This window comes from Elephas maximus, chromosome X, assembly GCF_024166365.1.
Source record: "Elephas maximus indicus isolate mEleMax1 chromosome X, mEleMax1 primary haplotype, whole genome shotgun sequence".
Lineage (NCBI taxonomy): Eukaryota > Metazoa > Chordata > Mammalia > Proboscidea > Elephantidae > Elephas > Elephas maximus.
In genome coordinates this window covers 152,586,078-152,605,324 of record NC_064846.1, presented here as the reverse complement: position 1 = coordinate 152,605,324, position 19,247 = coordinate 152,586,078, and the positions used below count along the sequence as shown (strand labels likewise).

Genomic DNA, 19,247 nt, shown 5'->3' with positions numbered 1-19,247 from the left:
GTCTTAATGCAGTCGAACACAGAGCGCAAACTCGGTGTTTTTTGCACAGCGTTTCCAGGGAGTTTCTGACAAATAAGGGTGCTACCTTCTTGAGGTTAGATGCCCAGAATCCACTGGGCTGGTGCTCTTTACCTTGGGCTGGGAGAGCCAGGGCCCAGTCCATCAAAGCATATTTTAATTAGGTTATTCTGAGTGAATAATACAAACGGTTTAAGTACCGTCAACTGAAATGTTGGAGGTTTGAGTCCACCGAGGTGCCTAGAAAGAAAGACTTGGCAATTTACTTCTGAAAAATCAGTGACTGAAAACTCTATGGAGCAGAGTTCTACTCTGCCACACATGGAGTCACCAAGAGTCAAAATTACCTCAGTGGCAACTAGTATTTTGAGTGCAGTCTTATAAACTCTAAGGGAGGGGTTTGGGTGGGGGCTAAATGAAAGACAATATAGAGAAGACTTGAATGGAAGGAGCTGGGAGGATGGGATGGTTTGTTCCTTGACACATTCCAGGAGCTTTGAGTTGCATCCAGCTGGGGGAGAGAAGCCCACATCCAAATTAAATAACTGATGCGCTAATGGGGAAAAAAAATCCACTTAGTTTTACCTGCTAAGGAGAATTTTCAGCTGAATTGATGTTCTTTGTCCAAGAGCATTGCATATTCTCTGACATCTCCTGGATTAAAAAAAAAAAAAAGTTTACATGGAGGAGGAGGGTGGTATTGTCTGAGTAAAAAGTCATCATAATGATAAAGGCTATTCATTAAAGTCCTAATATTTCAGGCATCTTGCCAGGTACTTTTAATCCAGTATTTATATCCATCACTCCTTTAAAATAGGGCTGGCCAATTTCAACTGGCTGATGAAAAAACTTGTAAAATTCCCCAGATCACAAGGTGGTAAGTGACCCAGCTGGGACCGGTCTGGAGCCCACACTCTTCCATTCCTCCCAGCCAGAGGCTGACATTGTGTCTCTTCATTCACTTTTCTTCTCATCACTACAAAATGTCTCTCAGGCAAATAAAAGGACTCTGTAGCCAAAGTGGAGTCCCTGGGTGGACCAAATGGTTAAGTGCTTGGGTACTAAATGAAAGGTTGGCAGTTCGAACCCACTCAGAGATGTCTGGGAAGAAAGGCCTGGTGATCTGCTTTCGAGAGGTCACAGGCTTGAGAACCCCACGGGGCAGTGCTCTACTCTGCAACACACAGGGTCTCTGTGAGCTGGAGTCGACGGAATGGCAACCGGTTTTCTGTTGTTGTAAAAGTATAAAAGCAGGCCAAAAGAAGCAATGTGAATCTAAGAATAAATCACAACTGGGGGACTGTCTGTAGGTTCATTTACCTAGGGTCCTGCTACCCCTAGCCGCAGGGTTCTTTGACGGTTGACTGCCCAGGAGCTGGTATTTTTGTCCAGTTCCACTCTATCCCACATTACAGCACCCTTCCCTGGGCCTGCCCCAGTGAGCCCTCCTGCTCATCCCTGGAAACTGACCAGCTAGTCACTGCCTCCTCTTCTGGAGGCTGCACCTGCTCCCAGGGGAACAGACAGCCCAGAATCATCCGCCCTCTGTCTGACTTAGAGCCTCCAACTCCCTGGTGGTCACTTCCTTCACCGTGGGTGTATATCATCTTTGTACTCCTGTTTATGTGTTAACTTGGTTTAAGAGCTACAGCAGCCATCAAAAGTTCAGCAGTTCAAATTCACCAGGCGTTCCTTGGAAACTCTACAGGGCAGTTCTACTCTGTCCTACAGGATTACTATAGGTCAGGGTCACTGTGAGTCGGAATCCACTCAATGGCAACGGTTGTTTTTGGTTTACGGAAGAGAAACTAATGCTTGGAGAAGTCAAATAGTGTGCCCCAGATCAGCTAGTTATTTGACAGTAATCTCCTTAAATGCCTGGAACTAAAAAAAAATAAATAAAACACCTTCCATTCTTTGCAGATCAGCTCTGTGCATGCGTGTGTGTGTGTCTGTGTGTGTGTCTGTGTGTGTGTGTGCATGTGTGTTGGAGCACAACTTTAACACTCAGCTGGGCAGTTACAACAGAGTCTGGAAGTCAGCCCGATGTGAGAGTTTAAGACCTCTCGGATCTTTTCTGAGCAGCACCCAGCCCCGTGCGTAAGCATGGCCTTCTAGATTCCCAGGAATGTGTGGTAGTTTTCAAAGCCCCTGTTCCCCAAAGCTCCTCATTCAGCCTTTCCTCCCAGGCTTTTCAATTTGTCTATTGTTTGAACTATTACCCCTGTTCCATGTGGCAGTGGCTAATACATTTGCCTTTAGATGTTTTTGACAACTACCCCTCCACCCGGGTAGTGCCTCTGCCCTGGGAGACTTCAGAGTTAAACCCAAACCCACTAGGCAAAATAAAACAAGCTTTTTGAGCCGGTCAGTCCTTCAGGGAGCCACCAGAGAAACCACAACCAAACCAAACACGTTACCATCAAGTCAATTTTGGTTCATGGAGACCCCAAGTGTTAGAGTAGAACTTCTCCATAGGGTTTTCTTGGCTGTGATCTTTATGGAAGCAGATTGCCAGGCCTTTCTTTCCTGATGCCACTAGGGTGGGTCCTGGGTGAGTTCGAACCTCCAACTTCAAACCATTTGCACCACTCAGGGACCTAAGGTCAAAACAAACAAATACAATTCCCTGAAAACAAGGTCTGCTCTGCTCGCTCCGGCGCTAGGAACCTATATCAACAACTTGGGCTCCCATTCTCAAGTCCATTGCCAAGCTGGGGATCCAGGGATGGGGGGTAAATTAAAATTCCACAAATCTCTCCTACCAGAATTTAGCTTTCTTATTTTTAGGCTAAACGTTCTGATTGCTGTAATCCTTAGATTAGTTTCCAGAATTCCGATAAAGTTGATTTTGATAAATGATTAGTTGTTTTCGTGGAGCATGGACTTTTGGAGTTCCCTAGTCCTCATTTTCACTGATTTCAATCCATTCCCCTATTTGTTGTTGTTGTAAAAATATAGATAACACATTTGCCCATTCAACATTTTTCACGTATACAGTTCACTGAGATTAATTACAGGGGAAAAAAGTTAACTTCTATGATTGTGAAGTGTTTCATAATATACATACGTTATTTTCCTCCACATGTTTAAAGCTTGTGTACTGCTGGCTGAAGAAAAATAAAATGTACCGACTATCACTATTTAGGTATTAGGATTTAAAACAACAGCGAGGGTTTTTATGAATGATCCTTTAGTTCTCAGTATTCTTTGTGATCTCATTGAATTAAAGCTCTACAAGACAAAAATTAATAACCATTCTCTTCTATAATAATGTTTAAATCACACAGCACTTATTGAGTACATTTTAAAAAATAAACTCATAAATTCTTTTCTGTAAGATTTTTTTCCATTAGTTTTCACATTCCTGGATTAATAAGGCAATAGTTTTTGATATACCCGGTTGCCGTCGAGTTGATTCTGACTCATAGCAACTGTCATGGATTGAATTATGTCCCCCAAAAAATGTGTGTATCAGTTTGGCTGGGCCATGATTCCCAGTATTGTGTGATTTTCCTATATGTTTTAAATTCTGCCTCTATGATGTTAACAAGGGAGGATGGGTGGCAGTTGTGTTAGTGAGGCAGGTCTCAATCTACAACATTGAATTGTGTCTTGAGGCAATCTCTTTTGAGATATAAAAGAGAGAAATGAGCAGAGAGACAGAGGGACCTCATACCACCAAGAAAGCAGTGCTGGGAGCACAGTGCGTCCTTTGGATCTGGGGTCACTGTGTGGAGAAGCTCCTAGTCCCGGGAAAGATTGATGAGAAGGCTGACAGAGAGAGAAAGCCTTCCCCTGGAGCTGACACCCTGAATTTGGATTTGTAGCCTACTTTATTGTGACGAAATAAATTTCTCTTTGTTAAAGCCATCCATTTGTGGTATTTCTGTTCTAGCAGCACTAGATGACTAAGACAGTGACCCTGTAGAATAGAACTGCCCTATAGGGTTTCCAAGGAGCAGCTGTTGGATTTGAACTGCTGACCTTTTGGTTAGCAGCCAAATTTTTAACCACTGCTCCACCAGGGCATTTTTGATCTAGATACAGTAAATACATAGATAAGTGGTTTAAAAATATTGCACAGAATTAGAAATGGAGATATTATTTTAAATTTTATCCACAATTACATAGCCTAGAGAGAGTGATGAATGCATTGATTTTCCTTGGAAATCAAGTGACACCAGAAAGTAAGTTCTTTAGCAGTTTGCCTTCAAAGCCCTAGTTAAGTATCTACTATTTTGAAGTAGGTACATGAGGATTAGAAGCAAGAATCCAGGAGCTCTAGCTGCTTCTAAGATGATGACACTGAACAGATACATTGAGAGTCTTAACCAGTAATATGTGTACAGTTGTACAGGTTGTGCACTCTACAAATATAGAGAACATCAGTCACATAAACTATGATATGGTTCTCAACAGATAGTCATTCTCAAAGAATGGATTTTAGATCACTGTTCTTCAGGCTTTGAGACAACTACTCCACTAAAAACTGCCTTTGTTTCTATGATTTTCTTTCTGTATTCTTCCTTTGTTATTCTCTTTCTTTGATTCATTTTTTTTAAATAGTTTTACTGAGTGATATGGTTTTCTTATGATAAAATTGTTATATATAAAACCTCAAGGGATTTTCTCTGAAGGTACTGTCCACATTTAATGGAAATATCAGTCAACAGGCCTGGTGATATATCTTTTAGTGTGTCATTAGCATAAATTTTGTTTTTGATTGAACTTTATTTAGCCATCTTAGTTTAGTGTATAGCTTGTATTTTAAATGGATATTGAAATATTACACATGGTTATGAACTAGGAACTTGCGGTACATCTTGGATACTAAGGGAAAACTTATTGGATGATTTTCATTGTTCACAACAACAAACAGGGACAACCTGAAATGGCTGCTGAAATATTAGGAATTTTAAAATATCTGTCCTGTGGCATGGGAAACGTCAATAAGGAACACACACACCAAAAAGGTGCGCCTTGATTTTCTATTATAAAATACCTTTGCTTCTTGAGGCGTTTTTGGCTCTATAAATGCTCCCACTGGCCCCAAACTGAAGAGTGTATTATGCATATAGGTACACATATGATGTGACCAGGACAGATTATTTTTATGTAAGTAATGTAACTTATTCACAGTGTCACTTATACAGAGTTACTAGAAAATAAAATATTTAAAAAAATAGATTTCCAAAAATAGTAGTACATGAACTATGACAGCAGGTGAGGCTTATGTATGCCCGCCCGGATAATAAAACAGTCATACCCATTCTTACAAAGAATTCAGTATAGTGAAATGCTGACAGGAGTTCCATCGGAATTCACATGTACGGTTGCTTTCATTGCATGAAAAGCAGTTTGTAAAAATTGAAACTTAAACTGTAGACCTTAAATACTGCATGGGCTCTAAGCCACCTGCCATCCTTGGAATACAATACTGCTCTCGAGATATTTGGAAATGTAAGAGGTTAGCATATAAATATTGTAGGGACAGTTCCCATTATAGCAAAGTGATTTGTTTTGAATCAAATATGACTAGTTCTTGATATGGACCAGTGGTCTATCAAATTTCTTCCAGAGAAAGAATTTCTTTGGACCAATGCATAAAACAGAACCTGATCAGAACCATATCAAATTTAATTCTTTCCACATCAAAGAATGTATTATACAAATAAATGAATTAAGAAGTTGAGCCACTTTTTTCGTGTACAATATTATCACAATATCCTAATCAGTTTTTCTAAGTTTTTGTTGGTCAAAGATCTAGAAGCCTGAATTTACCTCTATATACTTAGACGGTCATTTCTTTTTCTTGAGTTATTCATGACTAGCTCCTTTCCTTTCACTCTTTTTCTTTCTGCAGTGTCCAATAGCCTACTCTATATCCAAGGATTAGCCTCAAATTTTGAGATAACAAATAAGTTCCATGTTATCTGCCATCTCTGACAGGTTGATATTCAACACCTTGAGTGTTGTGTTTAGAAAGCTTTTGAGGCCATTTTTTATTTGTTTGGAAAGAATTCTATGAACAATAAGAGGGTCTAATATGTTTTTATGTTAGGGGCTTTTTTTTTTTTAATACTTTGCTTCCATTTGTCTATTATCAACTACTATTTTTTTTTTTTTAAGGATACTAGTAGTTAAGTTTCTTTCAATAAAATGGCAATCTGCCCAACTGGGCTTACAGATATGATTAAGACCTGTAATAAATAATACAGACCTAGGTATATGTATTTTGTGGTTTCATAGTGTATCACTGAAAAGTCTTATTTACAAGAAATTGAAACAAACTATGGAGTTCTTGGTTGGTGCAAATGGTTAAGTGCTCGACTACTAGCCAAAAGATTGGTGATTTGAACCCACCCAGAGACACCTCCTAAGACAGGCCTGGCAATCTGCTTCCAAAAGGGCCACAGCCTTGGAAACCCTGTGGAGCAGTTCTACTCTGCACACATGGGGTCACCATGAGTCAGAATCAACATGACAACAACAGTGGATACTATAAGCAGGTAAGGGGTTTATTAAAAAGCTTTGGAAAGTTAAACATAGAACTACCGTAAGACCCAGAAACTCCATCTTAGGATATACCCAGGAGACTTGAAAGCGGCCATGCAAACAGACACATATACACGGATGTTCATTCTAGCACCATTCACAATAGCCAAAAGGTGGAAACAACCGAAAAGTCCACCAGTGAATGAATGGATGAACAAAATGAGGTACATATATACAATGGGATACTAGTCAGCCATAAAGAGAAATGAAGTCCTGATACATGCTACAACATGGATGAACCGTGAAGACATTCCGTTGAGTGAAACAAGTCAATCAGAAAAGGACAAATATTATATGATCTCACATATATGAAATAACAAGAATAGGCAAATATATAGAGAACAAAGTTTATTAGTGATTACCAGGGACGGGAGGGAGGGGGAGAGGTGGAACCATTGTTTAGGAAGCAGTGTATTTCTAATGGTGTTGGGAAATTTGGCAACAATTCCAACACATATTTTCCGGGCAGGGGGGACACAATTCAATCCATTGCAATGTCATGCCATTTTATTTTATTTTATTTATTTATTTGTTGTGCTTTAACTGAAAATTTACAAATCAAGTCAGTCTCTCATACAAAAAGTTATACACACCCTGCTATGTACTCCTAGCTGCTCTCCCCCTAGTGAGACAGCACACTCTTTCTCTCCACCCTGTATTTTCCGTGTCCATTCGTCCAGCTTCTGAACCCCCTCTGCCTTCTCATCTCCCCTCCAGACAGGAGCTGCCCACATAGTCATATGTATCTACTTGAGCCAAGAAGCTCATTCTTCACCAGTATCATTTTCTATCCCATAGTTCAGTCCATTCCCTGTCTGAAGAGTTGTAATGTCATATTTTTTCTTCAATTGTGTAAAAAATATTTGTCTACATCCTCCTGCTACTCACCCTAGAGCTAAATCCATAGGGTTGCCCATTGAAAAGCCATGTGACTCCAGATAAAGGATTCCATTGAGAAGGGATGCACTTATAACTCATCAACGGGCGTGAGAACTGCATGCATCCAAAAGTGACTAGAAAATCCTAGAGAAGCGTGGAATCCAGGGGAAAAGACCTGACTCTCCTTCACAGCATTCTGTAGAAACAAGTTTGGATTCCACGTACTAATATTTCAAATAAATAGGGAACTCAGGGATTGGGTCCAGCATAACCTTACTGCTGGAAAGGCATACACATGCCTCTATATTTCATGACTTGACAGCAGTGACAAACGTCTGCTATTGAAGCAGTGTTAGATATCTCTGTTTAGTGATTTAGAGCTGATATTTGAAGCCTCAGTTGTTTCCTCTGTCCAAAGCACCTGTATCTATGTTGTTGTTAGGTGCCCTCTAGTTGATTGCAACTCATAGTGACCCATGTAACAGAGTAGAGGTGAACCATAGGTTTTTCCAGGTTGTAATCTTTATGGAAGCAGATCGCCAGATCTTTCTTTTGCAGAACTGCTGGGTGAGTTTCAACAACCAATCTTTTGGTTAGCAGCTGGGTGCTTAACCGTTACATCACCAGGGTTCATCATCTAGATCTAGATATTTATACCTATAAAACCCATTACCTGTCGGATCAATTCCAAATCATGGCAACCACATGTGTTACAGAGTAGAACTGCTCCATAGGGTTTTCTTGGCTGTAATCTTTACAGAAAAAAATTTCCAGGCCTTTCTTCTGAGGCACCACTGGGCAGGTTCAAACCACCAACCTTTAGGTTAGCAGTCCTGTGTAAACTATTTGTGCCACTCAGGGGAACACCTGTACCTATACCTTCACCTATGCGTCTATGTGTCTATGTATGTATGTATCCACCCAGCCACCCAGCCGCCCGCCCAGGCAGCCGCCCGCCCAGCCAGCCGCCGGCCCGCCCGCCCATCCGCCCGTCCGTCTGTCCATCCGTCCGTCCGTCCATCCATCCGTCTATCTGCAAACAGAGAGAACATCTCTACAGATGGGCAGCTTAGTGTACCTTGCAGCAGAATTTGACTTCAGCTGCCTGTGAAGGAATGTACTAACCCAAACAGGCACTTCACTAGCCACTCACAGAATTCAGGTTCTCTGGATGATGGCTAGCTCTTCGGTAGCCAAATATTCCGAAAAGTTCAACATAAATTTAATTCGCCTGCAAAAGAAATTTCCTTTCTTTACTGGCACTCATATGATCCTATTTATTAGGTAGTCTTTCAAACTCTCAAAACACTCGTTTTTTTTAAAGCTTTTGCAAATTGTGACTTATCCATTTTGCAAATAAGAGTTATCCTTTTGTAAAAACATATTTTATTTTTAGAACAATTTTAGGTTTACAGAAAAAATTGAACGCCAACTACAGAGAGTTCCTGTATACCAGTTTATCCCCCACCTGACACCTCACACAGCCTCCCCTGTTATTAACATCTTGCATCAGCGTGGTACTCTCTCTATAGTTTTGCCTTTTCCAGAATGTCAGATACTTGGAATGGTCCAGTAGGTAGCCTTTTCAGACTAGCTTCTTTCGCTTAGCAATATGCTTTTAAGGTTCCTCCATGTCTTTCTGTGGCTTGAGAGCTCATTTCTTTTTATTACAGAATAATTTTCCATTGTGTTGACCTGCCAAAATTTATTTTTCCATTCACCTTTTGAAGGACATCTTGTTTGCTTTCTGTTTTTTGAAATTATTAGCAAAGCTACTATAAACACTTGTGTGTAGGTTTTTGTGTGGACATACGTTTTCAAGTCCTCTGGGTACATACTTAAGAGTGCAATTGCGGAATTACGTGATAAGGCTATGTTTAACTTTGTAAGAGACTGCTAAATTGTCTTACGACATAGTTGTACCATTTTACATTCCTACCAGTCATGAATGAAAGTTCCTATGGCCCCACATTTGTACCAGCATTTGGTATCGTAAGTTTTTTTTTTTTGCCATTCTAATACATGTATTTTAATATTGAATATACCAGGGACTGCTGAAAGGACGAACAAATCTGTCTTGGAAAAAGTACAATCAGAATGCTCCTTAGAAGCAAGGATGGTGAGACTATGTCTCACATACTTTGGACATGCTATCAGGAGGGATCAGGCCCTGGAGAAGGACATCATGCTTGGTAAAGTGGAGGGTCAGCAAAAAAGGGGAAGACCCTCAACAAGATGAATTAACACAGTGGCTACAACAATGGACTCAAGCATAACAAGGATTGTGAGGATGGCGCAGGACCGGGCAGTGTTTTCTTCTGTTATGCATAGGGTCGCTATGAGTCAGAACCAGCTCGATGGCACCTAACAACAACAACAAATGTGTGTAAGGAGCCCTGGTGGTACCGTGCTTAAAGACTCTCCATGGGAGAAAGATGTGGGAGTCTGCTTCTGTGAAGATTTATAGCCTTGGAAATCCTATGGGGAAACTGCCCTGTACTATAGGGTCATTATGAGTTGAAATCGACTGGGCAACAATGTTTTTTTTTTTTTTAAATATGTGTGTGGAATCCCTGGGCGATGTAAATGGTTAATGCACTCAGCTGCTTATAGAAAGGCCGGAGGTTTGAGTCTGCCTAGAGGCACCTCAGAAGAAAGGCCTGGTGATCTACTTGTAGAATTACGTTTTGCTTTTAATTGTGCTTATGGCTTTAATTGATTTTGGGGTTCCCTTCTTAGAGCAGCTCGTACTGACGAAGGTCCATGAGTGGAATGATGCTGTGACAATTGTCGAAGACACGGTGAAAGTTCTAATGTTGGTGTCCATGGCGCAAGTGAAGTAGGGTAGCCGTGGTGGTGCTCACCTCCACTGGCAGTGCTGATTCTCAAAAATTCATTGAGGATGAAGTATTTGGCCTAGGTCACACGTGGATCCTCTCTGGGCTCAGAAGCAGCATCCTCAGGAGTAGTGTAGCGAGCAAATTCTGGAAAGTAGTCCTCAATCTTGGAATTCCCAGCAAGGACTTTCTCAACTAGCAGGTCTTGCTTGCTGAGAACAGAATCACAGAGATGGTGGGTAGCCATCTGTTGTTCCAGATACTGTTGAAGAGACTCAGGGCTTCCTGCAGATGGTTGGTTTGGTTGTCCTCCCCAAAGACCATGTTCTAGCTGGTGCTGACCACCACGCAGATGATGCCAGTCACTTCATTGAAGCATGGGATCCATTTGTAGTGAACGTGCTGGCCGCCCACATCCAACTTGAGGAAGTTGGCCTTCTCCACCTGGAATTTGGTCTCAAAGATTCCAGAAGTTAGGACTCAACAGAGGAGCAGAACTTGGTCGCTTGACAGGTAGTTGGCCTGCTTGATGACACTGATCTTGTCAGGAAGTACTGGGAGCAGTCAATGAGCTGGTACTCATTGGAGCACTTAGGAAGCACGCACTCCTTAATCTTCCTAGAGAGTGTTGGCATACGCTCGTAGAATGTGAGAGGGAAATCAAAGTCCAGCCATTGGTTCATCACGCTCAGAATGTAGTCCACTCTGAACTGGTTCTCAGGGTTGGCCAGCTCCACAGGGGGAACCAGGTTGCTTATGGCAGCCACGATGGTTTCAATGGCCTCTTTTAGGTTGTTTTTGATGTCATGCACTTTCGTAGCTTTCTCACTACCATTGCTGTTGCTCCTTGTAGCCTGCAGGTCCTCTTCTCAGCGCTCTCCATTAAACCCATTAACATGCAGGATCCTCAGCTGCTTCACAGTAGTGCTTTTACCAGACTCTCCAGCACCCAACAGCAGCAGGTGGTGCACGGCCCAGTAGGCCTGTTTGTCCTTCAGCTACTTCTCCATCTTCATGTTGGCCTAGTGCTGTGCCTTCTCATTGAGCTGGTCCTCAGCCTTGCTGTTGCTAAGGCAGCCTAGGGCAGCAGTGGGTAGATGCTGCCAGGAAGTGGACTGAGCAGTGCCAGGCGCATTCTCAGCTTCCTGTGCAGAGCAGGCCAACTATGGGCCAACGGCCTGGCACACATGGTGGGAGGGCAGGTGAGAGGGCTGTGATGTTGCAGGCACAGGGCACAGCTCCTGACCCCTCTGGTCCCCCAGCAGGGCCGAGGGGACTGATACCAGCCTCAGCAGCCAACCACAGGAGAACAGAAGCCCTTGTGAGCTGCTTTATTTCATTTTCTCAATAGTGTCTTTCTCTGAGCAAAAGTTTTTAATTTTAATGAAGTCTAACTAATCAATTTTTTTCTTTCATATATTCTTTTGGTGTTGTATCAACAAAGTCACCATGAAGCCCAAGATCACCTAGGTTTCCTTTTTAATCGTCCATGAGTTATTCATTTTTTGAATTGCATTTTGACTAGCATAAATTCATATATGTATTAATTTCTTTAATTATTTGCAGCAAACTGAGAATAAGTACCACCACTTGTCTATCAGTTTGTTGTACTGTGGTGGCTTGCCTGTTGCTGTGATGCTGGAAGCTATACCACCAGTATTTCAAATACCAGCTGGGTCACCCATGGTGGACAGGTTTCAGTGGAGCTTCCAGACTAAAACAGACTAGGAGGAAGGACCTGGCAATCTACTTCTAAAAAAATTGCCCAGTGAAAACCTTATGAATAACAGTGGAACATTGTCTGATCTAGTGCCAGAAGATGAGCCCCATAGGGTGAAAGGCACTCAAAATACACAGGACAACCTTATGGGGGCAGTTCTACTCTGTCCTACAGGGTTGCTATGCATCAGAATGGAATCCACGACAACTTTGTTTTTTAAATGGACTATTATGCTGGGAATAACAAATTGAAGACAACATTTTAAGATCTATCCTGAAGTACAAGGCTGTCAGTGATAAGAAAATATCCATATGCCTACAAGGAAGACCAGTTAATATGGCTATTATTCAAATTTACCCATCAGCCACTAAGGCCAAAGATGAAGAAATTGAAGATTTTTACCAACTTCTACAGTCTGAGATTGATCACACATGCAGTCAAGATGCATTGATAATTACTGGTGATTGGAATGTGGAAGTTAGAAACGAAGATGGATCAGTAGTTGGAAAACATGGCCTTGGTGATAGAAACTACCATGGAGATCGCATGATAAAATTTTGCAAGACCAATAATTTTTCCATTCCGAATACCTTTTTTCAACAACATAACAGCAACTATACATGTGGATCTCACCAGATGGAATACACAGAAATCAAATCAACCACTTCTGTGGAAACAGACTATGGACAAGCACAATATCATCAATCGGAACAAGGCCAGGAGCTGATTGCAGAACAGACCATCAATTGCTCATATACAAGTTCAAATTGAAGTTGAAGACAAATAATACAAGTCCACCAGAGCCAAGGTACAGATTTGAGTATATTCCATGTGAATTTAGAGACCACCTCAAGAACAGATTTGACACACCAAACACTAATGACTGAAGGCCAGACAAGTTTTGGGATGACATAAAGGACATCATACATGATGAAGTCATTAAAAAGATAGGAAAGAAAAGACCAAAATGGATATCAAAGACACTCTGAAACTTGCTAAAGCTAATGGAAGAAATGATGAAGTAAAAGAGCTCAACAGAAGATTTCAAAGGGTGGTTCAAGAAGACAAAGTAAAGTATCATAATGGAATGTGCAAAGACCTGGAGTTAGAAAACCAAAAGGGAAGAACATTTCTCAAACTTAAAGAACTGAAGAAAAGAATTAAGCATAGAGCTGCAATATTGAAAGACCCTATGGGCAAAATATTAAATGAGGCATGAAGCATCAAAAGAAGATGGAAGGAATACACAGAGTCACTGTACCAAAAAAATTCGTGGAAGTTCAACCATTTCAATAGGTAACATATGATCAATAACTGATGGTACTGAAGGAAGAAGTCCAAGCTGGACTAAAGACATTGTCGAAAAACAAGGCATCAGGAATTGACGGAATACCAACTGAGATATTTCAACAAACAGATGCAACGCTGGAGATGCTCATTTACTATGCCAAGAAATTTGGGAAAACAGCTGCCTGGCCAGCTGACTGGAAGAGATCCATGTTCGTGCCCATTCCAAAGAAAGGTGATCCAAGAGAATGTGGAAATTATTGAACAATGTCATTAATATCACAGGCAAATAAATTTTGTTGAAGATCATTTAAAAACAGTTACACCAGTACATTGACAAGAAACTGCTAGAAATTCAAGTCGGTTTCAGAAGAGGATGTGGAATGAGGGATATCAATGCTGATGTCACATGGATCTTGGCTGACAGCAGAGGATACCAGAAAGATGTTTACTTGTATTTTCTTGACTATGCAAAGGCATTCAACTGTGTGGATCATAGCAAATTATGGATAGCATTGCAAAGAATGGGAATTCCAGAACACTTAATTGTGCTCATGAGAAACCTGTACATAGATCAAGAGGCAGCCATTCAAAGAGAACAAGGAGTTACTGCATTGTTTAAAATCAGGAAAGACGTGTGTTGGAGTTGTATCCTATCACCATACTTATTCAGTCTATATGCTGAGCAAATAATCTGAGAAGCTGGACTATATGAAGAAGGATGGGGCATCAGTATTGGAGGAAGACTCATTAACAACGTGCGTTACGCAGATGACACAAGCTTGCTTGCTGAAAGTGAAGAGGACTTGAAGCACTTACTGATGAAGATCAAAGACCACAGCCCTCAGTATAGATTACACCTCAACATAAACAAAACAAAAAATCCTCACAACTGGACCAATGAGCAACATCATGATAAACAGAGAAAAGATTGACATTGTCAAGGATTTCATTTTACTTGGATCCACAATCAACGCCTATGGAAATGGCGGTCAAGAAATCAAATGACATATTGCACTAGGCAAATGTGCCGCAAAAGACCTCTTTCAAGGGTTAAAAAGCAAAGATGTCGGTTTGAGGACTAAGACGTGCCTGACCCAAGCCATGGTGTTTTCAATCACCTCATATGCATGTGAAAGCTGGAATACCAAAGAAGAATTGATGCTTTTGAATTATGGTGTTTGTGGAGAATATTGAATATACCATGGACTACTGGAAGAACGACCAAGTCTGTCTTGGAATAGTACAGCCAGAATACTTCTTAGAAGCGAGGATGGCGAGACTTCGTCTCATGTACTTTGGACATGTTATCAGGAGGGATCAGTCCATGGGGTAGGACATCATGCTTGGTAAAGTAGAGAGTCGTCGAAAAAGAGGAAGACCCTCAATGAGATGGACTGACACAGTGGCTGCAACAATGGGCTCAAACATAATAACGACTGTGGGCATGGTGCGGGATGGGGCAGTGTTTCATCCTGTCATATATAGGGTCACTATGATTAGGAACTGACTCGAGGGCACCTAACAACATCCAGAATAAGTAGATTTCTTAACTCAGTTTAATAAAATGATATGCTAATTATTTTTTACAAAATAAAGGTATTGTTTCTAGTGTGTTTGCATTATATATATTTCTTATTATTTAAAATATATTACCCCAAACATACAGCCCAAATTTTCTTTATGTAGATTGAAATGATTATACTTATGTCTATTTGAGTCAAACTTTTTTATCTGTCCATTTAGCCCGAAAGTTAAAAATGTTAAATGGCTAAGGGAATAAAAATAAGAATCCTCTGTTTTGTATTGAAAAGCCCTGGGTGCGCAGTGGTTAAAGCACCTACCCACTAAGATAGGTCAGTGGTTTGAACCCACCAGCTGCTCCAAGGGAGAAAAATGCAGCAGTCTGTTTCCATAAAAATTTACAGCCTTGGACTCCCTGTGTGGCAGTTCTACTCTGTCCTATAGGGTCGGTATGAGTTGGAATCGACTGGACAGCAATGGGTTTGGCGGTTTTGGTATTTTATATTGGCTTTGGTAGGGTACTGTGAAAATAACAGACATACTACAGTTCGGAATTTCATTGAATTATTTGAAAAAAAATTGAAAATGGTCTTAATAAACTTCAAGACCCTGATACTTAATTTGAGTAATCAAAGGATTTTAAATAATATGAATCTCCTTATCCACTCTCACATCAGGTGTGTGTGTGTGTATTAAGTAATAAACTCAGTATTGCATTTCCTTTTGTTTGACTTCAAGTGAATTAAATGACTTCTCTCAATCTCAGTTCCTCGTCCATGGATTACAATCAGTACGTCATGTTGTTATTATGAAGACTGACTGTGATAATATATTATACCCAGTATTCAGTACAAGCTTTAGGCATGAATGTTTGAAAACAAGCAAGGCAATCAGTTAACCACATTACATATTCAATCATAGCTGACATTATTGCATTGAATCACATTCTCTTGGAAAACTGGTTATTCCTGGAGATTTATGCTAATTCAGTTAACCAGAATATCGAATTAATCAGCACATCACAGTACCCTTCCTAGCCAGATAATAGAAAAAATACTATGTAGAGCAGATGGATACCTTTAAACTTTCAGAGCAATAGAGAGCCAGAGAATATGAGAAGTGAAAGAGACTATAAAGTAATATTAAGTGGATACCCTTCAAATCCCCTCTTTGGCATGCATTCTATAGAGTAAGGCTGCACTTTACCACTCAGAAAGCTAAGGGGAAAAAATCATTTAGAATTACAGTTCTGAGCTGTGAGGTCAGTGTTGCAAGTTACCAAATCGATGTTAAACAATTTCTCCAACCCCGTTGCTGTCAAGTTGATTCTAACTCATAGTGACCCTATAGGACAGAGTAGAACTGCCCCACACAGTTTCCAAGGAGCACCTGGTAGATTCGAACTGCTGGCCTTTTGGTTAGCAGCTGTAGCACTTAACCACTATGCCACCAGGGTTTCTAACAACTTCTCCTCGTAGGACAAAAATAATGGCTATTTATATCAGTTCCACTTATTGGTTTGGGGTATTTGATTCTGAAATGCTGAAGAGGCTTCTGCTGATGGATGTCACTTTCTTCTACTCTTTTAAAGTGTGTTTGTTAAAACACAAATGTCACCAGATACTTATTTTGTTTTACTCCTTTGCAAGCTTTATTATTGTTAAAGGAAATAGTGTTTAATTACTACTTATTCTCTAAATTGTCCAGGCAGTTAAATGGACATCTGTGAAATTTAAAATACTAAATGAAGATGTTAAAATGTCCAAAAAAGAGCAAGAAATAGGCATATAAACTGCTTTGTCCAAGCTTTGGCAATGTGAAGAATTTGCCTCGGATGAAGACTATCGACATTCAGAAGTATTTTTTTTTTAAGCCCCAAATGAAAAGAATGGGTAAGAATAATTACAGGTTATACATTCTCAAATTATTGATGATTTGTGGGGTAACAATACTAATCAGAGATTTACATTTTTCATAACCCTAAAACAGAGATGTGGGCTCCATTTTAAAGTAAAAGTATATGTATGTTCTTTTAGGTATTTCTCTAAGCACAACTGCTTTTATGTGAGTCAGTATTCTCAATGGAAGATCTAATGCAGGGTTTCTAAGCTATATATATGTAAAATCCGTTAAAGTCAAGTCGATTCTGACTCATAGTGACCCTACAGGGCAGAGCAGAACTGCCCCATAGGGTTTCCAAGGAGCGATAGATCGATTTGAACTGCTGATCTTTTGGTTAGCAACTATAGCTATTAACCAGTGTGCTACCAGGGCGTGCTCTCTCTCTGTCTCTGTCTCCATCTCTCTCTCTCTCTCTCTATATATATAAAATCAAGAGAGACCAGTGTCTGGAGAAGGACACCTTGCTTGAAAAAGTAGAGGGTCAGTGAAAAAGAGGAAGACCCTCAATGAGATGGATTGACACTGGCTGCAACAATAAGTGGCTGCAAGCATAACAACGATTGTGAGGATGGTGTAGGACCAAGGAGCATTTCATTCTGCTGTACGACAACATATATATATATATATATATCTTAGTTATCCAGTGCTGCTATAACAGAAATACCACAAGTGGATGGCTTTAACAAAGAGAAGTTTAATTCTTCACAGTAAAGTAGGCCAACAGTCCAAATTCAGGGCGTCAGCTCCAGGGGAAGGCTTTCTCTCTCTGTCGGCCTTCTCATCAGTCTTCGCCTGGAAGGACTAGGAGCTTCTCTGCTCAGGGACCCCGGGTCCAAAGGGCGCTCTCTGCTCCCAGCACTGCTTTCTTGGTGGTATGAGGTCCCCCTGTCTCTCTGCTTGATTCTTTCTTTTATATCTCAAGACACAATCCAGTCTGGTAGATTGAGTCCTGCCTCACTAACACAGCTGCCACCCATCCTCCCTCATTAACATCATAGAGGCAGGATTTACAACATATACGAAAATCATACAAAATACTGGGAATCATGGCCCAGCCAAATTGATACATGCATTTTTGGGGGGACATAATTCCATCCATGACTATATATATATTATATATATATATAATATATATAAAAAAAATTTTTTTTTTTTTTTACACACACATAAAACCAAAACCAAACCCATTACCGTCGAGTCGATTCCAACTCATAGCAACCTCATAGAGTTTCCAAGGCTGTAAATCTTGACAGAAGCAGACTGCCACATCTTCTTTTCTGTGGAGCAGCTGGTGGGTTCAAAGTGCAGATTTTTTGTTAGCAGTTGATTGCTTTAACCACTGTGCCACCAGGGCTCTATATGATTAAGAGTTCAGCTGCTAAATATATACATGGAGAGAGAGAGAATAAGTATACGGAGTCACTGGGTGGTGTGAAAGGTTAAACACTTGCCTGCTAACTGAAAAGCTGGTGTTTCTTGTCTACCCAGAGACACCGCAGAAGAAAGGCCTGGCAATCTACTCCCCGAAAATCAGCCATTGAAAAATTGTGGAGCACAGCTCTACTCTGACACACGTGGAATCACCATGAGTTGGAATTAACGGCAACTGTCTTTTAAAAAATATATATAGTATATATTTATAAACTAGACACATATGTCTGGCGTGTGGGTATATGTGTGTATTTCCTCAGTATTTCCATTTATTTTCAGTTTGACTTCAGGTAAGTTAAATTGCTTCTCTCAGTCTCAGTTTCCTCATCCATGGATCACAGTCATTATCTCATGTTGTTTTTATGAAGACTGACTGTGATAATATAGGTATGATACTGCCCGCATGGTGGCTATGAATAGGAATGGTGTCTTAACCAGTTCTATTCATACCAGGAAGCAGTGCTTTATTTTAATATATGTGTTATTCTCTATGTCATTATCTCTATTTTTCACAAGTTTTTCACAGACAATGCTACGTACTCTCCAAATCCATGCTCATTTTTTCTTTTCCTGGGCACGTAAGAGGGCTACATTTCTCAGTATGCCATATTACTGTGTTATGGACAAAGGAATGCAGACAGAAGTGCTATAAGCCACTTCCAAGCCTGGTCAAACACCACATGCAAATCTCTAGCTCACTTTTCCCCTCCTGCGGTAACAATGACTGGTGTTTCCTTTGACGCAGCTGTCAGATTGCAGGCCCTCCATCAGCCTGGTTCCTTGAATCACTGTTTAGAGCAGTTTGGGACATAAAATGTGATAAAGAAATAAATTTTTGTTGTGTTGATTCACTAAGGTCTTAGGGTTACTTTAATATGGCAGAAATACAGTGCTCAATCACCAAACGTTATTTTCCTTCGTTTCCTCTTTTCTTGGATAAGAATCAAACCAAACATTTTATTTGGGTTATAGTTATTTCTTTATAACAGGCTTCCTTTTAAAGTGTTAATATTGAATAATTAAAAGCTGTGAAAAATATAAATAATAATATAGAGAATAACACACATATTAAAATAAAGCACTGCTTTCTC

The 19,247-nt window shown here is 40.4% G+C and overlaps 1 pseudogene; it reads right to left on the bottom strand.

Annotated features, from left to right (window-relative positions):
- Positions 1 to 10,190: 10,190 nt before the first annotated feature.
- LOC126068859 (guanine nucleotide-binding protein G(s) subunit alpha-like) lies at positions 10,191 to 14,405 on the bottom strand (annotated as a pseudogene).
- Between the last annotated feature and the right edge of the window lie 4,842 nt (positions 14,406 to 19,247).